The 15,154-nt window shown below is 32.7% G+C and overlaps 1 protein-coding gene across 2 annotated transcripts in view; it reads right to left on the bottom strand.

Annotated features, from left to right (window-relative positions):
- LOC143252175 (nocturnin-like) overlaps positions 1-2,428 on the bottom strand; it is an 89,405-nt gene extending 86,977 nt beyond the window's left edge. For both annotated transcript variants that reach the window (XM_076503908.1, XM_076503909.1), the window contains exon 1: positions 2,249-2,428. The gene's annotated coding sequence lies outside the window, so the exon portion shown is untranslated. The remainder of the gene's footprint in view (positions 1-2,248) is intronic.
- Between the last annotated feature and the right edge of the window lie 12,726 nt (positions 2,429-15,154).

The following is a 15,154-nucleotide window of genomic DNA, read 5'->3' as shown; positions in this document are numbered from 1 at the left end:
CTTAACAAACAAAATAGGAATGATTTCCAAATATAGGCTTTAATAGGTTTTGGTTAGTTCATTGGTAGGCCTGGGATCATCTAAACCCCAATAAATTTAGGCCCTTGAGTTAAGTCATCTTCTACACCACAAGGAAAACGTGTATAAAAAAAAAAATAAAAAATTGCTGGCCTTATACTATGGGTTGAAACATAGTAATCATTAAACTCAGGACTTCCTACTATAAAAGTTCCTAATATATTTATGAATTAATTATTAAGTTCAGTAGATATCTCACTAAACATTCATATTTCAATTTATTTCTAATCATGTATATAAAAATCTTTTCCCTTCCCTAAAACCTCTATTACAAATCTAACCACACATACTCCCACTAAATGTCATTTTTAACTTATTGACCACACTTAATGCATTAAAACACTCCTAACACAGCCATTGTTAACCTAAAACTTCTGAAGTAGCATTAATATCCTACTAAAACAAACCTTAAGATTCTTTCCCTCTCAAAGTTCATACATTCAAATATCTTTAACAGTTGTGTTACTGTTGGTATTTATTTTAGAGCAAAGCTACATCAAACTACCTGATGTGCTCAATGTGGAGAAGTGAACCTCAGATTTTAGCATTGTAAGTTCATGAACTCACTTCTGCCCCACACTTTGTTCTAATTTTCTTATGCTGTGCATCACAATGTACCCAGCATTTTACCCTTCTTCCCTCACAACAACAATCACAACTTTAATATGTTTTGTTGTTGTGTTTTCCTCTTATTCTGCAACTTCCTTCTTTTACCTTGATGATTCTTTTCTGGCTATTGGTAAGTGCAAATGTATTCTTATAATGATTTATATAATAAACAAGATTTCTGTGGAAATATTTTTGATTGTAATAATGAACAAATAAGTGTGATTTTAGCACACAGACTTGTTTGTGTTGGCAAGCTTGCATGTAAATACAGAAGTGAATTGATTTTATTTGGCATCTTTGATATCATTTCATAAGCTAAATTTATTATAAAGTGGTCATTAGTTAATGATGTTTTCTTTTTGTATCCAATTTTTCACTTTATCTTCTGGCCAGGTTGTGCATACTTAATAAAGTTATACTTCACCTGATATTGAAACTAAACAAAAAAGGAATTGTTTATTACAAAACTTAAAACATTTTGAACAAGAATTTGGCAATTTTAAACAAAAAAAAACTGAACAACACTTTTATTATTTGAAATAACAAAGTTTAAAACATTTTATGAAAGCTTGCAAGTTTTATTGAAGTTTATTATTATTATTTACAAATGTGTTTTGTCAGATTTTGGAACTGGCCCTATTTCAAATAAAATGGCAACTCATGAAAAGTACCCCCCAATTTCACCCCTTTGGACCCTTCTTTTTAGTGCTTTTTAAAATAAAATTCTACCATGACAAAAGAAGGGATTTGATGAACTGAAACTTTGTATACTAATGGTGTCTTATCCATCCCTACAACTGTGTTGGAAAACATGTTCTCAGAATTAGGTAGATAAGAGCTAATGATGGATAAAATTAAACGCTTATTAATTAAATGCAATAAAAACTTATAAACCTTCCAAAGGTATTTTGTTTTGAACTTTGTTGCTAATCAACTTTTTTTTTCAGTTTTTGGTAAATGCATTTTGAGGCACTGGCATTTTAATATGCTGCACTGACTCAATGTGTATCAACGATCTTCAATACTACAAAGAAAACAATCTTATTATTTTAATTCTATAAAGTCTAAGGCTTAAAGCTATCCATAGTACAGGCTAAAATATTTTCATTAAAATTCCATTATAAAAATACTGATAATGATAATGTAGTCAAGCAATTTGTGACGCCACTGAGCTTCGATAATGGACCATAATTTACAAAACTGTAAAGATAAGACTCAGCAAGTTTAAGTTTTTCACAATGAAGATCCCAATGTAGTTCTTCGAGTGGAAATTAAACTACTTAACAAAACAGTTACTACTACCACTAGTAGTATGCTGAACATCAAAATTAGTTATTAACATTACAATTAAATAACCACACTATGTAATCTTCACTAAGTGTTGTCATTAATCTAAAACAACGAATGTGAGCTTTGAATTGTAACAGATTTCCACAACAAACATAAGTTAGTGTCGCCTATTGTTAAAATTAGTAAAAAAGACTCATAATATTTATATATTCAAACGTCAGAGTTGCACTGGTGCAAAGAAAGCTATTAATATTTTTATTATTATACTTACAGCAAGTTTCGGTGAATAGAGACGTTTTTGGAAGGCTTCATAGCATAATTTTTGAAGCAACTTTTTATTTATTATTTTTGCACCTCATTACATTCTTAACTTGTATCTGTTATTTTGTAGCACTGGTATGTATTTAGAGTAATTCATACTCCAGGTACTATTTTTAAAATGTGTGTCCATCTCCGCCACAACTTTAGAAATAGTCTAGGGATGGTCATTGTATTTATATACTGTCTCTATTATATAAACGTATGGGTTAAGTAGGAACAGTTTAATGTGATTTTAAAAAAATAAATCTACTTAAATAATAAATTGGCCATTGCTATAATGACTTAAATAGTTATAAGTTTCATCCTCTAATAACTAGTGTAAAGCATAACTTTATTCAGACAATTTTTTTTAATTTTTTATAACATTTAATGCAGTTTATGCATGTATTTATCACATTCTCGTTGACCAAATGTCTCAAGGTTATAAGTTTTTGCAAATCCTTTTTAAATTTTGTTTTTAAGTTTCTAGTTAGCGTGTGTGTGTTTTCTTATAGCAGAGCTACATTGGACTATCTGCTGAGTCCACTGAGGGGAATCGAACTCTTGATTCTAGCGTTGTAAATCCGTAGACTTACCGCTGTACCAACGGGAGACTTCTACTTAGCGTGTATGTGTTTCTGCAGGGTTTTCTTGGAAGACAGCCCGTTTCAAAAAGACATCACCACAACTGCTATTGGTTGAAGTACGTAACTCACTGTCTTTGTTTCTTGGTTAGGAAAACATGTTGGTTAAAAATAATCCAGCTAACACAAAAATAGAAAACATAAAAGCCGAGCGCTTTTGAAAGATGGACTTTATCAGAGACAAACTGTGAAATTGTAGGTTACAGTCCTACATATGCATTTTGTGGGAACTTCTGGAATTTCTGCTAAACACTAGTGTACCTGAATGCAAAAGACTAGTTAAACATAACGTTTTGGTGCCGTGACCAAAGAATTTGTTATTGCAAAGTATATTTTGAAGGAGCTTTTTTACCAGAGGTGTAACTAGGGTTTTCAGCGCCCGGGGACAAAGTCAGTTTTCGCGCCCTTCGTGACAAAATATAAGCCATAATTCCTAATTATGTAACATCAATTTGGCGTCCCCCAACCCTGATGCTGCGCCCGGAGACAGATGAACCCCATTGCCCCCCCTGAGCTACGCCACTGTTCTTTTCCTATTGATTATCTGACAGAATAATATTCGTGAATTAGGTTAGCATGGATGATAGCTTTTTAACAATCATATAAACTTAAGAGGAAAACAAAAAAGTGTTGTAATAAGAATTTAGTTTGAGAAAATAAGGAAGTTCTAAAAGTAACCAGATGAGTGGAAGGGACACGTTCCACCTGATGCTCAATATTGGCTTGGCAAAAACATTTCTGGCATTATTTCGCTCACCAGTTTTCTTCTAACCCTGCTCTTTGTTTTTATCTAAAATTAAATTGTCATGAAAAGGCAGTCTTCTATATATAGTTCTCACCAGCCATGACTCAGACACGGTTCTTACAAGTTGTACCACAGAGAATAATAATAGTATTTGTTGGTTTGTAAATAATTTACGGGTATACGTTTTAAAAGGTGTTTCCTTCTGTGTCCCCAATAATATTATAATGATGTTTGTTTGTTTGTTTTGAATTTCGCGCAAAGCTACTCGAGGGTTATCTGCGTTAGCCGACTCTAATTTAGCAGTGTAAGACTAGAGGGAAAGCAGTTAGTCATCACCACCCACCGCCAACTCTTGGGCTACTCTTTTACCAACGAATAGTGAGATTGACCGTACATTATAACGCCCCATGACTGAAAGGGCGAGCATGTTTGGTGCGACCAGGATTCGAATTATAATGATGTGCTTGTCGATATGATAATTAAGGAATCACTAGTCGAATTCATGCAAGATCATATGAAACTGGGGAATGCTTCATTTTTCATAGGGGCCCGGCATGGCCAAGCGTGTTAAGGCGTGCGATTCGTAATCTGAGTCGCGCCAAACATGTTCGCCCTTTCAGCCATGGGGGCGTTATAATGTGACGGTCAATCCCACTATTCGTTGGTAAAAAGAGTAGCCCAAAAGTTGGCGGTGGGTGGTGATGACTAGCTACCTTCCCTCTAGTCTTACACTGCTAAATTTGGGACAGCTAGCACAGATAGCCCCCGTGTAGCTTTGTGCGAAATTCGAAAACAAACAAACATTTTTCATATAGATGGTTTCACTGGCGAAACGGTTTAAGATGGTCAATAAATATGTGATAATTCATTTATAGGTTGGATTTCTAAGTTCTATAGCATGAGCATGTTTTCTATTACGTATTCAAACCAGTTTGTGAATATTTAAATGCCTTTATGAATGTGATGTATATTATAACATAACTTTTCAGGCTAATACAGAATTGTGATCTGAAATATTGGTATGTGATGCACTTCGTAAAACTCTACAATAATTAGCTCAATTCACACTGTGTTATAGAACATGGTATGTCCTTTCCTGGTTCGAAATTAAATGTATGCAAATGTGACTTCTCATTGAGAGAAAGACACAGAGTTGCTATAAAATCTATCCAACTCCAGTAAAAATTTGTGGACTTGTTATTTTCACTAGTGATGGTAAATGAATATATTTCACTTTTGGTTACTGAAATGTTCTTATATTGTGTGATACAGTCTATAGACAGCGAAATCGCAATATGATTGCTTTTTCATTCAAAATGAAAGTGTAAAGCACTCTTTCTCAGGTGGTTTTAATTTTAAAATATGTTTGATTTCTACGATCAAACAATTTCAAAATCTCGACATGTAATACTGATTGTTTTCTATCGGTATGCCCGTGGTGAGCAGAACACAGATAACCCTTTGTGTAGCTTTGTGTTTATTAAAAACAACAACCTTCTATCGATGTTATTTCTGAACAAAGTTATCATAATTCACGAACTTTGTGTTAACTTCATTTTACTATAGTGTGATAAGTTTTGTGTGGACTACACGAATATAATTCTGGACATATTTGTGAAATCAGATGTAATTTTACTTATTCATCCAGTTTGTATTAAGCTTGTATCAGAAAACAAGTTTGAGGTTTGGATGCTGTATGAGTTATTTAGTCCTCCTTAGTCAGGACAAGTTTCAGCCACAGACACAGAGAACTTACCTTCAGTCATGCTCATTACCTATTTAAGTATAGTAGACTAACTTCCTTTTCCTTACTAACCTTCTGTAACCATTTGTTGTCTTTGTGTAAGTGTTGTAGGGAAATGATTTTAGCATTTTATAACCGACATTTAATTTTCTAACTTATACAGCGCCCTCTCTCATTATTGTAGTATTTAATCAGCAGGCTTACAACATTAAAATTCTAGTTTCGTTACCCACAATAGGAAAAGTAATTTTATGCGTAACAGGAAACAAATTAAACCTAATTTGGGAAGTAATTTTCTGAGCAATATGTTCCTGGAGGAAATAGCAGGAATAGTTATAATAACTGAAATAATGAAGAATTTCACCTTTCCATAATTAGATTAGAATCAGCTAAAATCACATAAATTTCTTTAACTTTCATACAAGGTTGTGCAAATAGTACGGGGATTTTGTTTTAAAATGAGGGTAAAAAATTTGTGGATATGTAACAGTCCTTTTATTCAGGTAGAATTTGCAAATGTGTAAATGTTTAGAAATGGATACTATTTTGGCCCTATGTTTGACCCCTTTGGTCTGGGTTAAGGGGCCTGGCATGGGCAGATGGTTAAGACACTCGACTCGTAATCCGAGTGTCGCGGGTTCGAATCCCCGTAACACCAAACATACTCGTCCAGTCAGCCGTGGAGGAATTATAATGTGACGGTAAATCCCACTATTCGTTGGTAAAATAGTAGCCCAAAAGTTGGCGGTGGGTGGTGATGACTAGCTGCCTTCGCTCTAGTCTTACACTGCTAAATTAGGGACGGCTAGCGCAAATAGCCCTAGTGTAGTTTTGCGAGAAATTCAAAACAAAGAAACCAAACCAACGCGTTAAGAGTTGTTTGTTTTTACACTCATAAATGATATCGGGAATAGCCCCTAACTTATAGTGCACTTTAACACTTTATCTAAATTTCGTATGATAAATCAGAATTATCTTTGTCTTTGCCTTATATAAACATGGATTTCAAGTATTGTTTGGAACATTTGTGAATAAATTTATGTAACTCATTCGTTTTTATTTGTGTTTCCTTTGATGTCTACGTGTCATCTTTATTCTGTACAAAAAATTCCAGAATTAGTATTTTAACACCTTTTTTCCATCTTGATCAAATCAAATTACTTCCTAATGGCATCAACATCGAACGAAAAATACTACTTCCACCATAACGATTTCATGTACCATATTTGTGTTATACAATGAAGATGTTATATATATTTCAAAAATACGCTCTTGTGGCTCATTCATTTTTGTCCAAGTTTGATTTATTTCACATACTGGGGGCTGGGAATGGCCTATTGGTTTGCCAGCTGGAAAGGTTCAAGACCCAAAGCACAAAATGATGCTAAACACGCTCTACAATTTCAACAGGCAGAAACGTTATAATTATAGCAGCGAGTTCCACTAATGTTTTAAAAGTGGCCACATGAACAGAATATGTTGCTGCCTAGTTGCTCTTTATCAGTTTTATAGGTCGGAATAGTTACAGTAGGCATCTGTGACTTGTTGGCGATAAATTTCAACAATAAACAAACATTACAAAATCCACTTGTTTTCAACTGATATATTAAAACTAATGAAATGTATATACAAATATTTGTTTAACTGTTGGTTATCACAATTATATCCGATTTTTTAAATAACTGTCTTTTTTTCGTCAAAATCTGCAAGGTATGGCTCTTTTATTTTAGTAAACAATTTCACAAGACGGATTATACTTCCTGCTTTGTTATTACAATACAGTCTGTGTTGGGCCCATGCCAGCTATCTCATCCTCTAAGCCAAACTAGAACTACTAACTTTGAAAAAAAAAAGGCGACCCTTATCATTCATATATCCAACAGGCTTTTTTTAAACTCACTCAACTTTACCGCCTTCACAACATCTGAAAGCAGCCCATTTCATAAAACGACTACCCTATTTGAAAGATAAGATTTTCTTAACTAAAGGCACTTCTACTTTGCATAATTTTTTGTGTCCAGCAGTTCTATAATTGTCGCCTTTAAGTATGAAAAATATTGATGTATCAACATTATCATTTTTTTTTACAATCTTAAACACTTCAATCAGATCCCTTCTAGCTCTTCGTTTTTCAAGAGAAAACAATTCTAAGGATCTTAATCTCTCTTCATATGTCAATCCACCATCTCAGGTGCCATTTTAGTAACCCTCCTTTGAATCCTTTCCAACAGTTCAATGTCTTTTCTAAAGTAAGGAGCTCAAGACTGGGCACAATATTCCAAATGTGGCTTAATCAGTGATTTGCACAATAAAATTATAACATCTTTGGACTTGTATTCAATATTTCTGTATATATAATCTAATTTTTTATTTGCCCTACCACTAGCAACAGCACACTGCTTGGATAGCTTAAGAGACTGATCAACCCTAACACAAAGATCCTTTTCTTTCATTACACTGTTAATGCTATTTCCATCAACATTATAATTATAATTCAAATTATGATAACCAAAATGCAATACTTTACATTTGTCATAATTAAAATTCATTTGTCGTTTATTTGTCAAACTCATTAAATGATATGAACCCATTTGTAAAGACTGAGCCCTAAGGTACACCACTTACACATTAATCCAGTTTGACTGAACTCCATGTTCTTTATTTGCTTTATTTTCTTTCTTACACCAAGTCACTTTTCTATCCAATTAGTTAACTTATCCCCCACACCTATAAAGATAAGTTTCTTTAGAAGCTTTTATGTAGCAGTTGGTCAAATGCTTTCTGAAAATTCAGATAGATTAAATCTACACCATTACCCTCATTTACATATGCATAATACTTTAAAAGCATGTCAAAAGATTTGTAAACCACGATTTTCCTTTAGTGAAATCATGTTGATTATCCCATAAAATTCTAAACTTTATTAAATGACTTTGCAAAGCACATTTTGCCAGACTTTCCACAATTAATGTAAGAATAATAGGCCTATAATTACTGGGACAACTTCTATTACCTCCCTTGAATATGAGAATGGCATTAGCTAATTTCCAGTCTATTGGTACTTGTACATTGTTCAACGAGTGTCAAAAAATTGTGGTAAGTAGTTCACTTATTCAATCTATGACCTCCTTTAAAACCCTCCGGGAAATATTATCTGTCCCTGGAGCCTTATCATTTTAACTTCCCAATTTTATTTTAACAAGTTCAGAATTTATGAAAATGACTTGTTACACTCTATTTTCATCTATCAACTGCTCAAGGTAAAAATTACTGTTTAAGTCTTCATTGATAATAACCGAATAAACAACAGAATTTAATAATAGAGCCATTTCATAAACAACAAATATATCATCCCTGAAGGATTCTAACCACATCTTAACATTTTATTTACTCCAATGTAATTCTGAAGGTCAATACTGTTAATGTTTATGTTTTCAGCCAAATGTTTTCATACATCCTCTTGGATGTCCTAATTTATTGTTTGAACAATTTTTATTGACCTTCTATAATCTTCTAAATCTTTTATAATACCAGTCAATTTAAATTTCTTAAATGTATTATGCTCTTCTTGTGAGCCAATTTATTATGCTTTCCGTTTTACATGTAGCTACTGTCTTCTTTCTGTAAGGAATGCATTTGGTTTGAATATTGAAAAAAATGTTTATTTAAAAGTTTTCCATATTTGCTCAGTGTCTCTAAATAACTGAGCTTTCCAATTCACAACAGATAATTCTTACTGCATTCCTTCAAAATTTGCTTTTCTTAAATTTGAAATCAAAATATCCTTATACCTGATTTCCATGCTCAGCAAAACATCAAACCTAAAAGAGCAATGATCACTTGTACCTAGGTGTTCCAAAATCTCTATCCTCTCAACCATTTTTAGATTAGAAGTTAACAATACATCTAAAATATCATTATTTCTAGTAGGTTCCTTGACCAATTCGTGAATAAATCCATCTTGAATACTTTCCAGAAACCTTGCTCCTTCATGGCGTTTCCAACTTAATATGTTTAGAAACACGTGTAATTTATATTGTTAAGTGTGTATTGCGAAAGTCCCTCCTATTCTCTAAATCTGTAGAAGATTCTTGAGTGTAAGAATCAGCAATGTATGATGCGTGTATGTAAAATACTAGTGATTGCTAGTATTATTGCCAATTGAAAATTGGAGAACCTCGCCTAATGATTATAAAAGGTAGCGATTGCGACACGCGAAGAGACAGTTTCATATAGTGATTGTTTGCTACATTTAGTATATTATAAACCTCGAAAGCTATAACTGTGGTAAATGCTTACTTATCGAGAAACTATAGATATATGACTAGGAACGTTTCCAGAACATTATAACCCGTTTAACTTCAATGAAAAACTTCGGAAGTCAGTATTTCTATGTGGATATTAGATATCTTCGTTGGAGAAGAGTCAGCTTGTAAATGGCGTAAAGCTAGCCATTAAGCGAAGTATAACAATATCAACGTAGAATTAATTCGCTTATCGTGAACTGTTGATAAAATATTCAGTTTCAGGCCAGAAGTATGTAGAAACATATTAAATATATTTATGTTAAGAAAGAAAATTGTGTGTATCAATCTTGTTAGCAAATATAATAAATTCGATACATATTGACATTTAATCGACTTCTAAATTAAAGCGAAGATTTCAGGTTATTATAAATCGTAATTCGTAACATGATATAGTAGAAACTCGTCCAGAATAAATTATAATACCTAAAACCCTGTTAACTAACCTATAACCATGTATTTCACAAAATGTCTGTCATCAAAATCATCTACATTTAACCATGTTTCAGCTATTCTCATTATATGAAAATCTTCTATTCCTACCACTGCCCGAAAGTAATCTACTTCATTAATTTTACTTCTAGCATTACAATAACAACAATTTATATAACTACTTTTATACTGAATTCCTATGCTAAAATTTCTCTTCCTCTCAATTTTTTCATCAAGTTTTCCGTTGCTCTCACCACTATCAAGGCCTAGTTTAAAACTTCCCTTATAGCTGAGTTAATTACCTTCGCACAAATGCTAGACCCTTTTCTACTTAAGCGTAAATCATTCATTCGAGAAAAAAGTTCCCTCCTTGTCCTGAACTCATCCCACAAAATCAAACCAGATGACCTGCTCATCATTACATATTAATCAGCCTAGCATTTAATTCTAATAACATATTCAAAATTGTATCTCCACAATTAATTCTTGATAGTATCTCTACATAATTAATTTATGGCCTTTATCTTTAAATGTTTTTATCAACCCCTTGTACTTATTGATTTACTCCTCTGACTTATTATTCCCTGTATCGCTAGCCTATACATGCACAACAAAAAATGCATTATTGTCTGTCTCCTTCATTATATCGCTTGCTCTGTCGGTTATGCCTTCCATCTGTGCCCCAGAATATCATAATCTAACTCTTTTCTCCATATCTACCCCACATACTATTCTATCTACATGCTATATCAAGGAATCACCTAAAATATAACCTTTTTAAGATCATAATCCATATTATTCTCTAGTTCTTTTATTTTTCCCTTCCCTCCTTCGTCTATATAAGCCAAGGTCTTAAATCTGTTGCTCAATAAAATATGGTCTTCACTTTTAACTTCACTACTTTTAACCATAATAATATCCTTTCTAGCTTCCCGAATTTCACTGTTAATCATAGTTGCTGCCCCTTGCATATAAAACCTTAAACTCCTCTTGAAGTTCTACTGTCATTTCACAGTTTATTTTTCTTTATCTATTTCCTCAACATTAGTATAGCTTCTACTTTTTCCTCCAACCTGCAAACTCTACATATAAATTGAATATCCTCATTACTAACGTCTTTAGAAGTGCATAGTAGTCCAGAGTTCTTAAATAAAACTCATTCGTTGCACCTATCGCACCTAATAAAGTGGAAACGCATAACACCCTAACTAGTCTTAACCATCGTATTATTTGTATAATTAAAATAAAGGTTCAGTACTATCAATAACTACCAGAAGCCTGTTGTTAACACAATTAAGCCTAAATTTGACAATTAACTAGCTTTTAGACTGTATTTATTTAATAAAACAGTGTATTTAGCTTGCCTTACAATCTCACTGCAAGTTGAATTACGACTAAGCCTAAAGGGTCATTACGTGTACTAAGGCTAATCTAACGTTATACTATAAAAATTTAAATTAAAAGCTTATACCAGCATGGCCAGGTGGTTAAGACACTCGACTTGTACTTCAAAGATCGCAGGTTCGAATACCCGTACTACCAAACATATTCGTCCTTTCAGCCATGGGAGCGTTATAATGTAAAGGCCAATCTCACTATTCGTTGGTAAAAGAGTAGCCCAAGAGTTGGCGGTGAATGGTGATGACTAGGTGCTTTCCCTCTAGTCTTACACTGCTAAATTAGAGACGGCTAGCGCAAATAGCCCTCGTATAACTTTGCGCGAAATTCAAACAACTATTTTAGCCCTAAATCTACTTATTTTTTGGTTATTGGACTCTGATTTTTAAAGGCAAAAATAATAAAACCAGATAACATTCGAAAATCCATAACATGACAAGAACTTAACTTTCTAAAGTATTGTCTTTTCAAAAAGCGCTCTCTGCTCTTCAAAATTATTACTGTAGGATTTTTATGACTAAATTCACAATCATGCAGTCTATCTATATCGAACTAAATTTCCAACGCATATTTATACCCCGACAGAGGTTTAAGACATTCCACACACACACTATTAGATACTTTGATGTAATAATACTCAATTAAAACAACAAGAAAAACATGACGCAGCAATATAAAAATCACCAATTCATAAACATTTACATCAACAAACTTGCGATAAACTATCGCTTCTAAAAATAATTAAGCTTAACACTCGCGCTATATAAACAATTTAAAATCATAACTCTCCAATTACATTTAAACCGAAACGGACGAGTATATCTAACACTATATTTCTGTTTATCAGATGTACATGTTAGATGGTAGTACCTGAACCTCAAACTCTCGCTGATCTGATTATTTCCATATGTTGCATAAAGTTCTATTCGGTTTGAAAATACCAGTATCTTTATTATGGAAGAGAAAAACAGCATTACAATTTATTTTCTTTTTCCAAAGCAAGAAACAACATTTTAAAACCAAAACAATAGTTAATCCAGTAAAAAAATTAAGGAAATATCTAAATGTTGTATAAATAAATTATTTTTGTAAGTACAATTAACAATTATTTTGAAATATATTATAGATGAAATTATTAAATCATAGTCTATATTCGAACCAGGTGAAAAGAAGGCAGGCCAGGCATGACCATGTGGTTAGGGAGATTCACTCGCAATCTTAGGATTACAGATTTGAATTTCTATCTCCGCAAACAAACTATTTGACATAAAAGGCTAACATAAGAGTTGGCGACGGGTGATCATGAGTGGCTGTCTTTTACTGCTAAATTATGGAAGGCTAATAGGAGTTAACTCCTGATTATCTTTGCACGAAATCCACAACCAACCTACTAAGAAAAAGATGTTCAATTGGTAAACTCTCCACCACTCATGACCTCTGTCACGATCCAAAAATTCCTAGAAAATGCAGCGAGAACTTCCGTCACTGAGCCATTGACCTTACTTCCACTGTGGCTGTTGTGCCTAAACATCATCTTACCTGACTTTGGTGAGAAAAAGAGAAGTATGTCACCACAAACCGGCGCAGACAATGGTGACTACTTATCAACTTACTCTCCAGGAAGAAAAATGGTGATAGAAAAGGAAACGAGACCATTATAGAGCAGTAAAACCTCTTGTTCTCTCAAATCAACATTACCTTTTTAGTGAGATCAAACACATATCGTTGTCACTGTTAAATCCAACCAATCAAATTACCAACGAAGTTAGTCACAAGTTTTTTTGTATTTCTTAGATTACGGGTTCACTTATTGTAAATGACATATCTGATGATGCCAAAGTAACTTGGGAAAACATCGTAACCATACAAATAATACTCTGTTTTTAATATACTTTTTACAAATGACTCTGGTTATATACTATCTTCAGGCACTTTACTAAGAAATGTTATAATTTTTTTATTGTTCAGATAAAAACAAAGGCTTCTAGCATTATTTATCTTACATATTAATGGGTGGCATGGTCAGGTTTGACAAAAGCGTCCACTGGGACTCCTAAAATAAATCAAGAGGCTGCAATCTTTGAACGGTCACTGCTAATAGCATCGTCACGTCTCTTTGCATATAAATAATGTGTCTGTATACCAAAAATAACTGTAGGTTGCTTCTCATATCTAAGACTTTAATTGGCCATATAACACGATATTTTATTCTGCTTTTAGTTAGAGTTACAGTAAGTTTTATTATTATTGTGCAAATTAAATATATTACTCACAAATGCAATGCGATTATTTAAGCCTTTAGTTAAAAGATTTACTTTATTTCTAGTTATTAAGCACAAAATTACACAACAAACTATCATTGCGCTGTGTCAACCGCAGGGAATTGGACCTTTGATTTTAGCGTTATAAGCCACTGGGATAAAGCAAAGAATTGAACGAAGATAAATAACGCTCAGAAAACTTAAGAATTCTAGTCTTATTATTTACTAATAATTTTAGTATATTTACTATTTTCACCAAATGCTATATTTCTTATTGGCCTTGTCTCTCGTTAAAATAATAGTAAGTTTACGGAGTTACGACGCTAAAATACGAGATTCAATTTTTCACAGTGGACATAACAGAGAGCCCAATGAGTTTTTGCTCGTTGCATTAAAATCAATAATATTTCTATCTTGTATTGGTGTTTCTTTTCGTATTCATTATTTCAATTTTCATATATTCTGTGCTTGTTTTAGAACTGTATTGTATCATGTTTCTTTTATATTTTATTTCTTAATATTTATTCATTGTTAGAATAAAAAATTCAGAAAAAAACGTTTTGACTACACAGCTGTTTTAACTTATTATTTCTAATCTTAATTTATATCATTAATTAATTTTACTTTGTTCTAATATTGATCTCTGTACTGAGTGAATTTTACTCTGGCATTTTTCATAGGAACCTATAGGATTGGTTGAATAATGTATAAAGTCATCAGAATACGCATCTGATAAGCTGTATTGAATTTTGTGCAAAGTGTGATATTTATTGAATCCTGGGCAACATTTTGTATATGATCCTTGTTTGAGATGTCAATAAGGAATGAAATACAACATGTGACATGTACAACGTTAAAAAAGTAATAATTCAGAATTCACAATCAAATTCACACAAGGAGTGATATTAGAATAAAATAAATTAGAAGTTAAGGAGATTTGTGAGTACACGTTGTACTGTACTGTGCTATATTAACATGGTGTTTATTTAAGTACCAAACTGGCTACAGCGATTTGATATATATATCAGCATGTTAACAAGACATAATTTCCATAACTAAATATATATGCATATAATATTTCCTCACGAATTTCCTGACCTCTCGTGCATGCCAATTTCTATCATAGTCACACAAAGGACTCGTCAGAATATAAATTAAAAAAAAAAAAACGAGAGTTGCAGAAATATATTGACACCCTCAAGTAAGTTAATGTAGGCAAACACAAAAACTATTGGTTTAAATGTATTAAGTTTATGTGAAAGTGGTATTGCAAATTCGCAGTATTGTATAACATACACAATTTCGAAAGTAGAGTATTTTGTAAGAATCATTTATTTTATATGTTCTGT

The sequence above is a fragment of the Tachypleus tridentatus genome, chromosome 6, assembly GCF_004210375.1.
Source record: "Tachypleus tridentatus isolate NWPU-2018 chromosome 6, ASM421037v1, whole genome shotgun sequence".
Lineage (NCBI taxonomy): Eukaryota > Metazoa > Arthropoda > Merostomata > Xiphosura > Limulidae > Tachypleus > Tachypleus tridentatus.
This window is presented reverse-complemented; position numbering and strand designations above follow the sequence as displayed.